Source organism: Dendrobates tinctorius, unplaced genomic scaffold (genome assembly GCF_039654945.1).
Source record: "Dendrobates tinctorius isolate UK_male_01 unplaced genomic scaffold, ASM3965494v1 ptg000040l, whole genome shotgun sequence".
NCBI classification, from domain to species: domain Eukaryota; kingdom Metazoa; phylum Chordata; class Amphibia; order Anura; family Dendrobatidae; genus Dendrobates; species Dendrobates tinctorius.
The window spans coordinates 19,102,825-19,120,058 of NW_027361708.1; positions in this window are offsets into that span (position 1 = coordinate 19,102,825).

Here is a 17,234-nt window from a genome sequence, read left to right on the forward strand (position 1 = left end):
TATGTTTGTATTTAGAGGGATCTCTGACACAACAGCCTGCTGGACTACTATCCATACATTTTCACGCAATAGGCATCTTTACAGTATCTTTTTAAATCTCCATGGATTAGTTACTTATTTCCTCACATACATCACCTTGTTATTATTTTTTTAGCTTTACATGGTCCAACTATACAGGCACCCTGATTATAAATAAAAGTTAAAAAGCTCTTTTCTTCCCTTTTTTTCTGTGTGCACCTATGAATCGTTCCACTTGTACTTACCTCTTGGTGCTTGGTTACTACACATAACTTTGCCTGGACAGGGAGCTGGATAGCTCTCCACAAATTGATTATTGTACAGAATTTTACCTGGACAGTGAGCTGGACAGCCCACCATTACAGTCCTTACAGCAGGTATGATTCCATAATACCTTGGTATTATCTGTATGAGCATTTACCTTCAGCTCATTAACCTTATAATACCTTATATTATTTCATCAGGAGTTGACACATTTCTTATCGTATTACCTCCTTACCAAGTTATTTAAAGCAGTCGGGTTGGTCCATTTTTCTATTTTTTTCTATCATTCCAATTTTTTTTCCTTAATTTTTTCTTCCGTCCTCCCATCTGGTTATCTTTAGACATGAATAACAGCATGCTCGTCAGTATTTGTCTTTTCCTTTACTATATTGCTGTTCCAATTATTGTATACAATGTCTATGCAATATCATGATGGTCACGTCAACATTTTTATTATAATTTTGTTTTCCTGTTTGATATATTCTTTCGCAGACTGATGAAAGCCATGTAGGCCAAAACGTTTTTTGCAGACTGCATAAATAAAATTCTTTTCCATTTTCATGAACGCCATAAGTTCAGTGCCAAGTTATTTTCATTATTGCTCTTTGGTTTGGGTAACCTACTTGTGCACCCTGCAGTAGTGCCACGCTATATTTCACACTATAAAAGATGAATAACTTAAGTAAGATAGCGGATTGCACCCGAACAGCACACAGATGACAAGTGAGGAATAATCATCCCACTCCCTTGGATTAGAATGGGACCGATTTTTTTTTTTTTTTTTTTTTTTAATACGCTAGTTTGAGCGTACCCTAATAAGGCGATTTCTACCTCATGCAAAAAGTTCAGGGTCATCCAGTGAGCCTGAAGGTCACGTGAATAAGAAAAGGTCCATAGCAGCGCCAAAAATCAGGAAACATGACAATCGGTGAGTATATAAACACACACTATATTAGATCCATGTTTACACAGGTTAAGCTAACAGAAAACATTAGGGGCAAGAGGAGGAATGACTAAAGAAGAAGGTAGGAGCATGGTCCAACCACAAATTGGGAAGTAATGTTCAGATGACTTAGCTCATCATTGACTACAGCCTTTTCTTTATACTAGAGCAATGCTTGTGGTACAAAGACTATTCAGCAGACAGAAAACAGTAGTGCCACCTAGTGGATGTTCCTGATACATTCCAAACTGTTTTTTACACCTTTACTCCAGTTTGTCATGAAGTCCTGTATATTTTTTTTTTATTCTAAAATATAAACAACAAATAACAAACCAAAAGCAGACAATCCCCATCTAATCCAATGTGACACCTCTGCTTTGACACAGGCATTCATGGAATGCCAATTTAGTTTTTATGTTTCATTTGTTTGTTCTAACGGAAACAAACAAAAAAGACGTGCACATAACCTTACTTAGATGCTATTCACATTGCAATATTGAATTGGCTTAGCACAGATGTGTGTAATGTGTGGCTCACAGGCCACCTCTGGCTGTTCCAGTCCCTACTGTGGACCAAAACAGCTGAAGGGCTGAAAACAGTGGCCCAGTCTGCATCTTTCTGCCATCCTCTGACCAGTGTTTTGATTTCACCACTGTCTGCATCCTTGGGATACAAATATGGACAATATAATGGTCGAGGATGGCATCGCCTACTCTTTCTTCCACCATTCAGCAGCATTTGTGATTGAGACAATAAAAGCAATGATGTCACTACATCGCGTCTGCGGTGCGATGTGTCAGTACACACAGCAAAGACCAAAGCAGAGCGCCGGGAGGAACAGGATTGAGGTGAGTATGTGTTTTATTTTATGTGTGAATGTGTGTCTGTGTGTAGGAGGCTTTGTGAGTGCTCATACTGTATATACGGGGGACATGGGAGGGCTCATGTGGCGCCTCCAGGAGTATGGTCGCCAAAGTGGCATTACCTTCCTCCTTGGGAGGGTGATGTCATGCTTGGAAGCAATAAAGGGTCTCTCTATCAGGTAAATACCACACACAGCACAGTTCCCACTCCAGGCCAGCAGAGGGAGTTCTGAATCAAACTGGGGGAGGAGCTGCTCTCTGGGGGCCGGGAAGGGGGAAGTTAGTCAGTTCGTGTGAGGAGGGCAAAGTGTGTGGATAGGAGAAGAAGAGCTGGAGGATTGAGCGGAGTTCAGGCTCACTTCTAGCATAGTGCATGGTCCAGAGTCCGGTCTCCGAGGTTGTATGGATGCTGATGTTCCTGCAGCAGAAACCGGAGGAACAGGAGGCTGTAAATGCTCTGTTCCCACATAAGACTCGGAGGCACAACAGTGACGTGTGAGCCAGAAGAAGGAGGCTACAGCTGTCTGCCATATGAGGGGGTTCTAAAAGAGCAAGCAAGAGGAACTTCAGTGTAACTCAGTACTGCATGTATCTCTGATAAGCGCTAGAAAGGAGACTACACAACCCATCTGCATAGAGAGATTCCCAAGTTGCTTCCAGGCTGGCCAACTCCTGTTCCATCTGTAATCTGGATCCTGGACTGCACTTACAAAGTAAAGGTAAAAGAAACTGCACCCCGTTGTGTCATTGCCTTCTTCCTGCAACCCCTCCAGCACTGCTACATCTCTGTGCCTGACACTGCACCCTTTTCCTCAACACCTATTACTACTGCCCTGCGACTACAGCTCTACCTGTGGGGAGCTATTACATCTTGCTGCCTTATACCATCTGTCCCAGAGGATCTGCCTGCAGCATCGACTTAACCCCTTCATTGCCGAGCACCACAGGTGGCGTCACGTATCATCCACTTATAAACTTTATTCAGCCACGTTCTACCCCTTTTGCATGGACGCCCAGGGCCACAAACTGGGTCACCCCACCATGACACATCCCTCTGAGACATTGGCCCGGTACCGAGTACCCCACTGCCCTGGCGGGCGATCAATTTTGGTGTCATGAACAGGATGACGAAGCCCGCTACCACTGGGTCCTGTGTGCTGAAGATTTATTACATTGGACTTAAGATTGCTGAAAATGTGCAAAAGAACCAAAATGATAGACTGTAAAATGGACTCTCAAAATGGCCGCCGTCATGGTGGAGAATGGCGTGACAACATGGGTGGCCCTAAGAAAAGAGCGTGAACTGTCCTGGGCTTCCCCTGCCTGAACTTCTATGCAGCAGCAACATGGCCCACCCCCAGAGGGGTTCGTATACTGGCTTGGTATGGAGGAAGAGGAAGGAGGCGCAGCCCCAGGAAGGAGGAGCAGAGCTGTAAGGCGGGAAGAAAGCCCAGAGAGGAGCCAGGACGCCATGATGGAAGAAGGAAGGAGGCCTGAAGAGTGTGAGGAAGAGGAGCTTGCCTTCCCCGGAGCACCAGTTGAAGGCTCCAGCCCTGCTTCCGTAATGGACCGTCAGCAGTTGGAAGAAGAGATCGCTATGCTGAACCGCAGTCTGCGGCTCAAGCAGGAGACACTGCAGGCCTTGGATAGGCAGCGCACGAAGGAGGGGCCTGCAGAAACGGTACCTCCACTACCGGTACCCACCACCGCTGCACCAGTTCTCCCCCAGGCAGCACCTGTGAAGCCCGCAGCTGCTGCGATGCCATCGGCAGCGCCCGTTACCACCTCCACGCTGCTGCCGCCGCTGAGCGCTACCTGCCAGGAGGAGTTACCAGAGGACCCGGAAGCTGATTGTGAGGCAGAGACTGTGTTCCTGTCTGGACCTGGCGTGGCCGCGCAGGTCCCACCGGAGGCCTCAGCAGACCCTGAACCAGCTGACCAGGCAGCTCCAACAACTACCGCTGTCACCGGCTGCCGTCCAGTGCCTGCACCGGAGCCGGAACACCACCAGGAAGCGTCAGGTATGACCGCCGCCCCTGCAGCCGGGGAGACCTCTGAGTTCCCATCCGCTCCAACGTCCAGGCAGGTTGTGCTGGATCTGGCCTGGGACCGGGAAATGGCACTCAAGGGGGGTATCTTAGAGACCTGCCTCCACCACCCCAGGAGGGGAAAACCACTAAGAATACTTACCAGTAACTGAACTGTTACCCTGGAGGGTATGGGCACCATTGTGCCCTCATTGTTTGTTTTTCTTTCTTCAAGGTTTGCCTTGTTTTTGGCATCAGTTTTCCCTAAAATAAGAACTTCCATGATTGAAAGTGATTCACAAACTTTCATTGTAAATAGTTTGCGCCTCTTAAGGTGCTCTCTATTGGTTTTACTAAAACCTCAACATAGGACTACCTCAGCCCTGAAGTTCTGCCTCAGCACCAGGGACACTGCAAGAAATCCCGGCTGGGAGAGGTGTCCAGCACTTGCAAGAATTACTGTTGTTTTACCGTATAGTCTTTTATATTGTGCCTTATGAAAATGTTGGTAGCAATGTTTAGCTATTTGATTAGGAACAATGCTTAATAAAAATGTGAAGTTTTGAATAAAAATTTAAACCAGGTGGCGAACCATAGTTAGCGGTTGTCACCAAGGTAGCACTTCAGGTTGTAGTAGTAAAACCAAAGTTATCTTAGGTAACATTAAAAGTAAAAGTGCCTCTCTTAGGAGAAGAAGATGTTTTATAGTAATATAAGTAATGTTTACTGCAGACAGTATTGTTAAAATAAAAATTTTGTATGTTCCTTATGTAACATCCTTTGTTTCACTTGCAGCCCGCAGACGTGCTGTGGTTAACGGGGGGGTATGTGGTGCCCCTGAGGGTTCAGTCACCACAGAGGTACTGCACCTCCTCCTGAGGTGTGGTACCCCACTATCCAGGTAAGGTGGAGACACCTGACCACACTCCAACACTCACATCCCACACACACCAGTAGTGTAGCAGAGCAACCTTTGTGGCTCCCTGCTTGGAACACGAAGAGTGCTGGGAGGTGGGTGGAGCTTAGACTGCACATGAGAGTGGGAGAATGTTAGGAAAAGGGTCAGTCAGTGAGAGAAGATCTCCAGAGAGGGATGGAGTGAAAGCAAGTGCTGCAGCAGACTCCTGTGATCTGGAGCTGCTGGCACAGGAAAGAGCAAAAGAAAGCCTGATTCTTCAGAAGGAAGATAGATTAGTATGGAACGTGGGGAGAAGAGAACTGAGGACAAGGGTGAGAGCAGAGCCCTTCCTTAAGTTAAAGTGCATGGTCAGGAGTCCGGTCTCCAAAGTTGTATGGATACTGATGTTCCTGCAGCAGAAACCGGAGGAATAGAAGTCACCACTTTATTCCCACATAATACTCGGACCTGATAGTAAGAAGCCCCCGAAGCGGGCTACAGCTGTCTGTCATACGAGTGGAGTTCCAAGTAACATCTGAAAGGAGCAACTTGAGTTTAATACACAACTACAAGTACTTCAGTTTAAGCGCTAGTGAGGAGACGTTCAGAGAAGGCACATGTTGGAGGAGTGCTGGAAAGGTGTACTTTACCTTGCCTGGGAGTTGGCTGAGCCCCTGACCTGGAGGATACGGCACTGAAGCGGGCATCTGTGCGCACCAGACTGTGAATAAAGCCTTGGAACTACATGCCCTTGTGTCCTCCACTTATTCCTGCGCCTTGCACCCAGCTCTGTTACATCTACATCTTCACACAATCTCCCCGTTTACCAACCTCATCTACCCTGCCCTGGGAGTACAGCTCCACCTGTGGGGAGCTTCAACATCATTGCTGCACCACAACATCTGTTCCAGAGGAGCAACCCTGCTCAAACTGACCAGGAACCACAGGTGGCAGAGATGAGCGACTTTGCCTTTTTTTGGGTCGAGTCGGGTTTCATGAAACCCGACTTTCGCAAAAGTCGGGTCGAACGAAATCGGCCGATTTTTGTGAAAAGTCGAAGGCCGACTGAAACATGAAACCCAATGCAAGTCAATGGGGAAGCAAAGTCGGCAGGGAGTGGAGGCCAGGAAACACACCTACAGTGCCCTTTTGAATGCCAAAAACATCAAATCTTATTACTGAAGCTTTTCAACCTTAATTTACTTCATAATACTAGTTACGCACTGAAAAATGGGGGTTATTTGGCTAAATTTGTGGGGGGGGTAGGGCTGGCTCCAGGTTTTCATGTGCCCTGGGCCAAAGAGCGCCCCTTTAACACATACCACAACTCATGATGCTCCGAAACGGCAGAGAAATAGCGGTATAATACAATGAAAAATACTTCACTTTTTACATCTCATAACTGATATCCATTTTAAATTCTCCAATAGCTCCAAAAACGGACAGTATCTTACTCCATACAGTATTATGGCCACCGCATAGTGCGCTATACAGAGTAATGAGGCCCATATATTTCACATATCAGAATCATTGGTCCCATATAATGTTTGAAACAGTATATGATGAGCTCCACATAATGCTACAGTATATGTTGGTCCCCATGGATGCAGCTGCACTGTCTTATGGGCTCAGATAATGCTCTATATATAATGGGCCCCATTTCTAATGCTCTAGTGTATAATGGGCCCTGTAAATGCTGCTCCAGTGTCTGATGTCCACCTTTGGAATGCTCCAGTGTATGGTGGGCCCCATATATAATTCACCAGAGTATAGTGCTCCTCAAAAATTGCTGTCCCAACATTGAAAAGAATTAAATAAGTCTCCTCAAATAAGTCTCCACGCTAGGGAATCCCTGTACTAGTCTGGGCGTACAGACGTGATGTCATTGCGCTCTCTGATCAGAATATCACTGTCAGGAAACGCGGAAGATGTCATGGCGGTGGAGCAGGGAGAGGTAAGTATTTCAACTTTGCAAGTACTGTGATCCAGAGCAAGCAGGGGGGGCCCACTCGTTGGCGACGGCACTGGCACAGGGCCCCTCATAGTACGGCGGTGTGTCTGACGGCGGGTGGGCCGAACCTGCACTTTCAGCTGCACCTTCCTTTTTGTCACCGTGTAAGATGGTACCGTATATGGGAAGGGTAACCTGAGTTTCATCTGGGTCACATTCAGGCTGTGTAGAGTGCGAGGGGAATGTAATGGTCTGGGTCAATGTACCAGCAGAATCATCTAGCAGTGGTTGGGCCTCAGTGCACTTGTGGCGCCCCCAGGAGTACGGTCGCCACAGTGGCATTACCTTCCTCCTAGGGAGTGTGATGTCATGCTTGGGAGCACGAAGGATCTCTCTAGCAGCTAAACCAACACACAACACATTTCCTACTCCAGGCCAGCATGGAGACCTCTGAACCTGACTGCTGAGGAGCTGCTGTCTGTGGTCGGGAGGAGGTAAGTTAGGGCAGTCTGTGAAGGGAAGGGGATGTGTGTGGACGTGAGAAGGGGAGCTGGAGGATGAGCAGAGTTAAGGCTCACTCTTAGCTTGAGCCCATGGTCCGGATTCCGGTCTCTGAGTTTGTAGGGACACTGACATTCCTGCAGCAGAAACCGGAGGAAGTAGCAGCTGTAAATGCTCTGTACCCAACTAAGGCTCGGAGGCCCCAGCAGCAACATGTGGGAGCCAGAAGGAAAAGGCTACGGCTGCCTGCCATACGAGAAAGTTCCAAGAGAGAGTCAACAGGGGGAACTTCATTGAACTCAGCACTGCGAGTACCTCAGATAAGCACTAGAACCGAGGCTACACTACCTATCTGCAGAGAGAGAATTCCAAATTGGCTTCAAGGCTGACCAACTCCTTCTCCATCTGTACTCTGGGTCCTGGACGGCACATACCAAGTACAGGTAAAGGAACTGCACGACTGTGTCTGTCCTCTTTCTCTTGCGCCTGGCACACGGCTCTGCTACATCCTGCACTGCACACCATCTACCAACTCTTTCATGTGCCCTGCAACAATGGCCATACCTGTGCAGGGCTTCTACAGTCATATGTAAAAGTTTGGGCACCCCTATTAATGTTAACCTTTTTTCTTTATAACAATTTTGGTTTTTGCAACAGGTATTTCAGTTTCATATATCTAATAACTGATGGACTCAGTTATATTTCTGGATTCAAATGAGGTTTATTGTACTAACAGAAAATGTGCAATCTGCATTTAAACAAAATTTGACCGGTGCAAAAGTATGGGCACCCTTATCATTTTCTTGATTTGAACACTCCTAACTACTTTTTACTGACTTTCTGAAGCACTAAATTGGTTTTGTAACCTCATTGAGCTTTGAACTTCATAGCCAAGTATATCAAATCATGAGAAAAGGTATTTAAAGTGGCCACTTGCAAGTAGTTCTCCTATTTGATTCTCCTATGAAGAGTGGCATCATGGGCTCCTCAAAACAACTCTCAAATGATCTGAAAACAAAGATTATTCAACATAGCTTTTCAGGGGGAAGGATACAAAAAGTTGTCTCAGAGATTTAACCTGTCAGTTTCCACTGTGAGGAATATAGTAAGGAAATGGAAGAACACAGGTACAGTTCTTGTTAAGCCCAGAAGTGGCAGGCCAAGAAAAATATCAGAAAGGCAGAGAAGAAGAATGGTGAGAACAGTCAAGGACAATCCACAGACCACCTCCAAAGACCTGCAGCATCATCTTGCTGCAGATGGTGTCACTGTGCATCGGTCAACAATACAACGCACTTTGCACAAGGAGAAGCTGTATGGGAGAGTGATGCGAAAGAAGCCGTTTCTGCAAGCACGCCACAAACAGTCGCTTGAGGTATGCAAAAGCACATTTGGACAAGCCAGTTACATTTTGGAAGAAGGTCCTGTGAACTGATGAAACAAAGATTGAGTTGTTTGGTCATACAAAAAGGCGTTATGCATGCGCTGTATTGTTGACCGATGCACAGTGACACCATCTGCAGCAAGATGATGCTGCAGGTCTTTGGAGGTGGTCTGTGGATTGTCCTTGACTGTTCTCACCATTCTTCTTCTCTGCCTTTCTGATATTTTTCTTGGCCTGCCACTTCTGGGCTTAACAAGAACTGTACCTGTGTTCTTCCATTTCCTTACTATGTTCCTCACAGTGGAAACTGACTGGTTAAATCTCTGAGACAACTTTTTGTATCCTTCCCCTGAAAAGCTATGTTGAATAATCTTTGTTTTCAGATCATTTGAGAGTTGTTTTGAGGAGCCCATGATGCCACTCTTCATAGGAGAATCAAATAGGAGAACTACTTGCAAGTGGCCACTTTAAATACCTTTTCTCATGATTTGATACACCTGGCTATGAAGTTCAAAGCTCAATGAGGTTACAAAACCAATTTAGTGCTTCAGGAAGTCAGTAAAAAGTAGTTAGAAGTGTTCAAATCAAGAAAATGATAAGGGTGCCCATACTTTTGCACCAGTCAAATTTTGTTTAAATGCAGATTGCACATTTTCTGTTAGTACAATAAACCTCATTTGAATCCAGAAATATAACTGAGTCCATCAGTTATTAGACATATGAAACTGAAATACCTGTTGCAAAAACCAAAATTGTTATAAAGAAAAAAGGTTAACATTAATAGGGGTGCCCAAACTTTTACATATGACTGTACATCTTAGCTGCACCACAACTTCTGTCCCAGAGAAGCGCCACTGCAGCGCTGGTCAATCTACTCAGAAACCACAGGTGGCGTCACGTATCATTCACCTATAAACGTAACTCACCCCTTTGCATGGACGCCCAGGGCCATGGAACGGGTCACCACCACTGTGACACATCCCAGGGAGACACCGTCCCGGTACCGATTAACTCCACTGCCCTGCCTGGCCACCCACACTCCATGTCAGATTCATCTTGGACTGGGGAATTCACGATTTGACTTGATAACCCATGCATGGTATGATAGAAAGAGCTACATGGACTAATGTGAAGTGTGGCCTGCTGCATCATTCACTTTGGGTGGGGGTGCAGGAGACAAGGAAAGGGGTTCTTCCTGACCAGGAGCCAGAACTTGACGATTCAGTTCTTGCATTTTTTGAAACTTCAGAAGAGGAGGGCATATTTGCTGGAGTCTGTTTCGGCAGTGTAAGCCCAAACCAGTTCCTCATGCTCCGGCTTTAAAAACGGTTAACCTACTCCCAGAAAAGGTAGCCTTCCAGGCGTTCTGTAGACAGACCATGACGCAGGCTCAACATCTCCTGCCTTAGCTGCTATTGTGTTTTTGCCACTACCAGCAGATGCACCACCACCATCAGCACCAGCTGGTCCCCCCACGCCCACGTCCGCGGCCTCTTCCACTAAACTTCTAAATTTAGCACAAAATAGACACAAAATAACATCACATATATGGTACTGTATCAGAAACGTACAGCTCTATTCAGTCAAAGGATAATTGTCAATCTCCATATACAGTATATTCCATCAGTCACACAGAGACACTCCCAGGCTTAGTATGGATTAGACAAGAATATAAAAAGTAGACAAAGTGTATAGTATCATCAGATAGCAGATATATATAGCATAGTTTAAACATTAACAATGTACGTCTATATATCATGAGTAGTGTTGAGCCACCCCGCTAGTGTTTTGGTTCGTCGCACAGGAGGCAAGTTCGTCGAATGTTCGTCAAACTACACTGAAAACAATGGCAGGCAAACACAAACACATACTAACACATATCCCCTGAGGAAGAAGTGTTAACTTCGAAACGCGTTGGGAATTAAAAGTATAAAGTACGCAATCTGGAAGGAGTCATTTGTCTAGCAGCGCACGTTTAATCCAAAAATTCTTTTCCCTAAATCTGATGATTTATGGTCACGGAGTGGCCATTTGGATGTGCAGCAGGCTGACCTTTGTTCCTTTGTGTCTGAAACTCTCCTACATAAGGTGAGTATAATATCTTGATTTATATCTATTTATACTTGGGTAAGACCCTATTGCGCTCTTTCTCTTTTAGTTTTAACCACATTTTGGGTCGACAGACGGGTCCTTTTTTCTGTCAGTATTGATCCAGCAGCACTGAAGACTCTTTCCGATAGCACTCTTGCAGCTGTGCAAATTCAGGCCAGGTGTCCAGTTTAGCCGCCCAATAGTCAAATGGGAATGACCTGTGAGGGAGAACATCGATATGGGAGGAAAAGTAGTTTGTAACCATACTTGACAAGTGCTGTCTCCTGTCACTTTCAATCGATGCAGTATTACCAGTCGTGTGAGAGGGACTTGAAAAATCAGTCCACAACATGGTCATGAAACCCCTGTCTCCAACGCCACTTCTGATGTGTCCACCACCAACACCGCTTCCAAGTTGACCCCGGCCCCTACGGCTCGTGTAAAAACCATCACCGCTGCTGTGTGCTGGGAATGCCTCAACCAACCGGTTTACCAGAGTAGCTTGTTTGTTAGCCAATATTAGGTCAAGGTTCTCCTGTGGCATGATGTTTTGGAATATGCCTTTATAGCGTGGATCCAGGATGCTGGCCAACCAGTAGTCATCATCGTTCACCATTTTGGCAATGCGGGGGTCCCTTTTTAGGATCTGCAAGGCATAATCTGACATGTGGGCCAATGTTCCTGGTGTCAATGATGCACTGCGAGTGCTGGGTGGAGGAGCACTTTCTGGCAAATCCACATCCCTCCAGTCACGCACAAACCCTGTACCAGACCTTGCAAAGCCAACATTTTCTCTTGCCCCACGAGAAGCATCCTCCTCCCCTAAATAATCATTCCAATCATCATCCTCCTCCTCTTCTTCCTCCACCTTGTACACGACAGTTCCCTGACCAGACAATGACTGACTGTCATCAAGGCTTCCCTCCTCCTCTTCCTCCTCATCAACCTCGGCTGCAGATGCCTGCTCCTTAATGTCCGTCAAAGTTTGCATGAGCAGACGCATAAGTGGGATGCTCATGCATATGATGGCGTCGCCTGCGCTTACCAGCCATGTGCATTCCTCAAAACACTGAAGGACTTTACAGAGGTCTTTCAGCTTCGACCACTGCACACCTGTCAACTCCATGTCTGCCCTCAAAGTGCCTGCCCGTGTATCCTCCCACAAATGCATTACGGCCTTTGTTCGCACAGCCTCTGAACCATGTGCAGGGTGGAGTTCCACCTTGTTGCAACGTCGATAATTAGCCGGCGCTTGGGAAGGTGGAGCCATCGCTGCAGCTTCTGCATACGACTGGAGTGTACCGACGACCGGCGGATGTGCAAGCACAGTCTTCGAACCTTAAGGAGCAGGCCTGTTAAATCCGGATAATTAGTGAGGAAGCACTGCACCACCAGGTTCAAGGTGTGAGCCAAGCAAGGTATGTGTCTGAGTTTTGAAAGGGCTATGGCTGCCACAAAATTCCTGCCGTTATTACTAACTATCTTGCCTGCCTCAAGATGTAGACTACCCAGCCATGACTCAGTTTGTCGCTGAAAGTAGTCGGCCAGTACCTCTGCGGTGTGTCTGTCGCTCAAACACATCATCTGCAACACAGCCTGCTGACGCTTTCCACTGGCTGATCGATAGAGGGACACCTCGTTTGCAACGCTGTCAACTGCGGATGCAGTGCTCGTGCGACTGCGCTCTGTGGACCAGCTTTCGCTTCTGTAGGAGGAGGAGGAGGGTCAAACGCCTACAGCCAACTGTTTCCTATACCGTGGGCTAGGCAGCACTGTGCCACCACCGCTGTCCCCTGTGGACCCTGCATCCACCACATTAATCCAGTGCGCAGTGATGGACACGTAACAGCCCTGGCCATGCCTACTGGACCATGCATCAGTTGTGAGGTGCACCTTTCCACTCACTGACAGCTTGAGTGCATGGACAATGCGGTCTTTCACATGAAGGTTGAGGGCTGGGATGGCTTTGCGAGAAAAGAAGTGGCGACTGGGTAGTTCATAGCATGGAACTGCGTAGGCCATTAGTTTGCGGAAATCTGCGCTTTCAACCAACCGATAGGGCATCATCTCTAACGAGATTAGTTTGCCAATGTGGGTGTTCAAAGCCAGTGTACACGGATGAGAGGATGAGTACTTTTTCGTCCTACTCATAGTCTCTGGTAGGGTGAGCTGGACTTGAGAGCTGGATATGGTGGAAGTAGCGGTGGACATAGTGGACTGAGAGAGGGTTGATGATGGTGATGGAGTTGGTGTTCTTTCTGATGGCCTAGATTCAGTCTTTCGTTGCAATAACAGTGTGATTCCCTGAATGATTTGCCCTTGCGACGACAACTCAATATTTGCTGCTGGTGGTGTGCTAACTGGTGGACTTACAGTGGGAGAAACAATGTTGCGTTGCTGACTACCTTCTTTGGGAGCAGTAGCACATGTGGAACGTGAGTTTTGGAAGTCCATCCACGCTTGCATGTGCATGGTGGTTAAATGTCTTAGCATGCAACTGGTATTCAAATTTCTCAGATTTTTCCCTCGGCTAAAGGTCTTTGCGCACTTCTTACCGATTACCTTTGCCTGATCATTAGGATTTTGTTCAAAAAAGTGCCACACTGCACTCTTCCTACTAGGGAAGATAGTTTGAGGCCTTGCACGCTGTGCTTTTTTGACCGTCTGGCCAAGCTGTCCTGCAATTTTTTGGGTTTTTGTAACCCGTTTTTGGACTGCTCCGGGCCTGCCAGATAACAGCTGTTGCAATGTCGATGCCCGCTGCGGATGCTCCTCCTCCTCTTCTGAGCTATCGGCAGCGGCACACTCTACCCCCAATGGATGCCAATCTGGGTCAACAACTGGGTCATCCATCACCTCCTCTTCAATGTCATGTGCACCTTCCTCTGTGTCACCGTGTATGGTGGTATAGTATGCGGGAGGGGGCAACTGAGTTTCATCAGGGTCAGATTCTGGCTCAGTACACTGCGAGGACAATGTAGTGCTCTGAGTGAATGTACCAGCAGATAAATCTAGCAGTGGCTGTGCATCAGTGCACTCCATGTCAGATTCATCTTGGCCTGGGTAATTCATGATTTGACTTGATAACCCAGGCATGGTATGTGAAAACAGCTCCATGGAGTAATCTGTAGTGTGGCCTACCTCATCCTTCAATTTTGGTTGGGGTGAAGGACACAAGGAAAGGTGTGGTTCATGACCATGAGCCTCCAATGACGACTCGGTGCTTTTATTTTTTAAAACTTCAGAAGAGGAGGCGATAGAGCTGGAGGCTGAGTCAGCAATGTAAGCCAAAACTTGTTCTTGAAGCTCCGGCTTTAGAAGCGGTTTACCTACTCCCAGAAAAGGGAGCCTTCGAGGCCTTGTGGAGCCAAACGATGATGCAGCCTCAACACCTCCAGTATTAGGTGCTATTTTGCTTTTGCCACTACCAGCAGATCCACCACCAACACCATCATTACCAGCTGCCAACCCCCGCCCACTTCCACGGACTCTTCCACCACACTTCCTCATTTTTTGGAAAAATTTACCCAAATTTACACCAACTCTCTGGTACTGTAAAACAAGGTACAAGGTGTATATAGTACAGGCTAGAATTGGAATGTCTCTACACTTCAGGACACTGTGGGATTCAGTCAGGCCCTGTTTATTTAACACCGAAATATGACAGGCAGATTCTCTATGTTGTTAGAAGGGTGTATAGAGGACTGTGTAGAATTGGAATGTCTCTACACTTCAGGACACTGTGGGATTCAGTCAGGCCCTGTTTATTTAACACCGAAATATGACCGGCAGAAATTGCCTAGGGTATGACAAACTACAAGGTGTATATAGAATTGGGCAGAACTGGAATCTCCCTACAGTGTAGGTCTGTAAGAACGGAACAACTCCTCGACTTATCCTTACAGAGTCACACACAGCTTCACTGTGGCCGTGATAACAGCCGTTACACGGCACTGAGAGAGGAGCGTGCACGTACACCGCTGTCCAGTGTATGTAAAATTGTCAAGCTCCGTGTTTTAGTATACGGACTGACGCACGCTGTCTCTCTATAGTTTTGAATGTAAACAAACAGCAAATATACTAAACTGTTTGAAAACCAGACAAAACTATAAGGTGGAGGTCTGTAAGAACGGAACAACTCCTCGACTTATCCTTACAGAGTCACCCACAGATGGCTTCACTGTGGCCGTGATAACAGCCATTACACGGTACTGAGAGAGGAGCGTGCACGTACACCGCTGTCCAGTATATGTAAAATTGTCAAGCTCCGTGTTTTAGTATACGGACTGATACACGCTGTCTCTCTATAGTTTTGAATGTAATCAAACAGCAAATATACTAAACTGTTTGAAAACCAGACAAAACTATAAGGTGGAGGTCTGTAAGAACGGAACAACTCCTCGACTTATCCTTACAGAGTCACCCACAGATGGCTTCACTGTGGCCGTGATAACAGCCGTTACACGGTACTGAGAGGAGCGTGCACGTACACCGCTGTCCAGTGTATGTAAAATTGTCAAGCTCCGTGTTTTAGTATACGGACTGATACACGCTGTCTCTCTATAGTTTTGAATGTAATCAAACAGCAAATATACTAAACTGTTTGAAAACCAGACAAAACTATAAGGTGGAGGTCTGTAAGAACGGAACAACTCCTCGACTTATCCTTACAGAGTCACACACAGATAGCTTCACTGTGGCCGTGATAACAGGCGTTACACGGTACTGAGAAAGGAGCGTACACCGCAGTACGGTGTGTGAAAAATGAACGATCAGTAACTCACAAGGACAAAACAATAAAATCTGGATTGCTTTGAAAAAAGCAGTTTGCTCAGCTGTGGGCACACAGCAATGCAGCTACCAGGTAACCTTAAAAGGCAGCCTAATAACCAACAGAGCTGATGCACCAAAATATAGCCTCCCCTTGTACTGCACAGTGACTGGTGTGTTGTACAGGCAAAATCGCTAGCAGCAGAATCTGTTTTTGGTATCTTCTTCCCTGCCTAACACTCTCCCTACAGAAGCAGCAGCAGCTCTCCCTATTCTGAGATCAGCATGGGTAACATGGCGGTCGGCGTCCCCGCCCTTTTATACCCCACTGTGATGCCCCACAAAGCAAGCCAATCACTTGCATGCCCTTCTCCAAGATGGTGGTGACTGCTGCCTATGTCATCATGTTGCCCACAGTATCCTTTCTTCCTGATTGGCTGCAAAAAGGGCGCTCAAGCATCTTTTGAAACGCGACTTTGGCGCTAAAGTCGCTGACCTCGTGGCCGACCTCACGCTAAGGTCGGGTTTCGTTTCATGAAACCCGACTTTGGCGAAAGTCGGCGACTTTTCAATTTTTTCGACCCGTTTCACTCAACTCTACAGGTGGCGTCACGAATCATCTCAATAACTTTATCCCCATCACTCTACCCCTTTTACATTGACCGCCTGAGGCCATGGACCGGGTCACTGCCACTGTGACATCTCCTATTGAAATCAACGGGCCCGGCACCGAGTACCCCACGGCCTCTGGGGGAGAGTCACTCATACTGCATATACCAGGGATATGTGAGGGCTCATACTGTATATAGGAGGGCTGTGTAAGGGCTCATACTGCATATAACAGGGATATGTGAGGGCTCATTCTGTATATAGGAGGGCTGTGTAAGGGCTCCTACTGAATATAGATGGATTATTTGAGTGCTCATACTGTATATAGAGTGACAATTTGAGGACTCATACTGTATATAGGGGACTATATGAGAGGTCATACTGTATATAGTAAGGCTATGTGAGGGCTCATACTGTAAATAGGGTCTGTGTGTCAGGTCTAAATGTATATAGGGGGTTATGTGGCAGTTCAAACTATATATAGGGGGCTATGTGGGGGTTCAAACTGTATATGGAGCGCCCTCACACGCCAGGGCTATGGGGTACTCAGTATCGGGCCAGTTGATCTTCTCAACGGGAGTTGTCACGGCAGCAGTGACCCAGTCCGTGGCCCTGGGGCTCCATTGCAAAAGGGGTCATTTCAGTGTGCTTATGGTGGTGAAAGTTTATAAGTGATTTGTGATGCCACCTGTGGTGTTCGGCAAGGAAGATGTTAAGCTGACGCTGCAAACAGCTCCTCTGGGACAGATGGTGTGGTGCAGCAATGATGTTATAGCCCTCCACAGGCAGGGCTGTAGTCCCAGGGCAGAGTAGGTGAAGTGACACATAGATGGTGTAGTGTCGGGCGCAGGAGGGATGTAGCAGTGCCGGGCAGGTTGACACAGGAATAAGTGGAGATCACAAGGGCATGTAGTT